General features: G+C 37.8%; 1 long non-coding RNA gene across 1 annotated transcript in view; it reads left to right on the top strand.

Moving 5' to 3' along the window:
* LOC111089237 overlaps window positions 1–1,106 on the top strand; it is a 16,034-nt gene extending 14,928 nt beyond the window's left edge. Inside the window, exon 3 of the long non-coding RNA XR_002613542.1 lies at window positions 1,089–1,106. This is a non-coding gene — a long non-coding RNA (uncharacterized LOC111089237). The remainder of the gene's footprint in view (window positions 1–1,088) is intronic.

A 1,106-nucleotide genomic window follows, 5' to 3' on the forward strand; every position in this document is an offset into this window, starting at 1 on the left:
CATTAAATCGGGATGTGTAAAATCGGGGTTTCACTGTATCTCATTGTACTGTTTCTCAGTGTTGAACCTAGTTCTAGAATATGCTACTTGATGATACAGCCCATGTATCTCTCCATTGTTCTCGCCAGTACAAATTCTTCATCTCCATTTCTTCTAGTGTAAGATGGGAGAACTTTTACTTCCCCAATCCCAAGCTGCTAAGGTAGTCAATATGTAGTGTTCTTCATCAGGCCACGCAGTTCCACTGGGATGAAATCAAGTGGATACACCCCTCATTTGGGAAGTAGGGCTGGGGAGGTACTTTATAGCATAGTACTGGATACCCGAATACATTATGAGCCAAGCTATTCCTGATGGTTTGGTCTAGCTGGATAGATCAGTCTTGGGTTTGACTCAGGACACATATCTGGAATGCTTTTTGCATCTGATTATTTTGGTGAGTATTTCAGGTAAATATTTCACCTCTACAGAATTATCTGACTTGTAGCCCTAGCCACACTATGCACTCATGCTCAGCTGTTTGCCTGTGAAATAATGGCCAGTTGAACAATCTTACTTTCTGCCCACCTTAGTGGCTTTAGCACCATATAAAATATTCTGGTGACAAATTCTTTTCCTCCACCTCCTTTCCTAGCAATTAATACTTCTGATGTAAATCTATTTCAGATTATTACCTTTCTGCACCATCTCCCACCCTTCCTCCCCACTTCCAGTGCATTTAATTTGCTTCATCAGGAATGAGCCTATGAACAAATGTCAGTAGTGCTCGTGTGTGGAGGGATAGTTTTTCAGATAAAGAAAATTTTAACATTTGCCTGTTCTACTCTCTGAACAAAAATTACTTACTATAAAATAGTCCTAATATTGTACTAAATTTTAATAACTATTAGCCCAAGAATTTCATTAAAATGGGCTGGAAAACTAAATACATCGGGTAAATGTTTTAATGGACTATATCTAAGTTCTGCCATCCTCGACTCATAGCTTATAACTTAAGTGGTGGATACGAACTATGATGTCACTTTTTAAAATATTGAAGCAATTTTTCTACTTTAAAATAAGAGTAAGTTATTTTTCTTACTTTACAGGCAGAAAGGAGGCAAAAG

This window comes from Limulus polyphemus, unplaced genomic scaffold, assembly GCF_000517525.1.
Source record: "Limulus polyphemus unplaced genomic scaffold, Limulus_polyphemus-2.1.2 Scaffold5645, whole genome shotgun sequence".
In the NCBI taxonomy this organism is placed as follows: domain Eukaryota; kingdom Metazoa; phylum Arthropoda; class Merostomata; order Xiphosura; family Limulidae; genus Limulus; species Limulus polyphemus.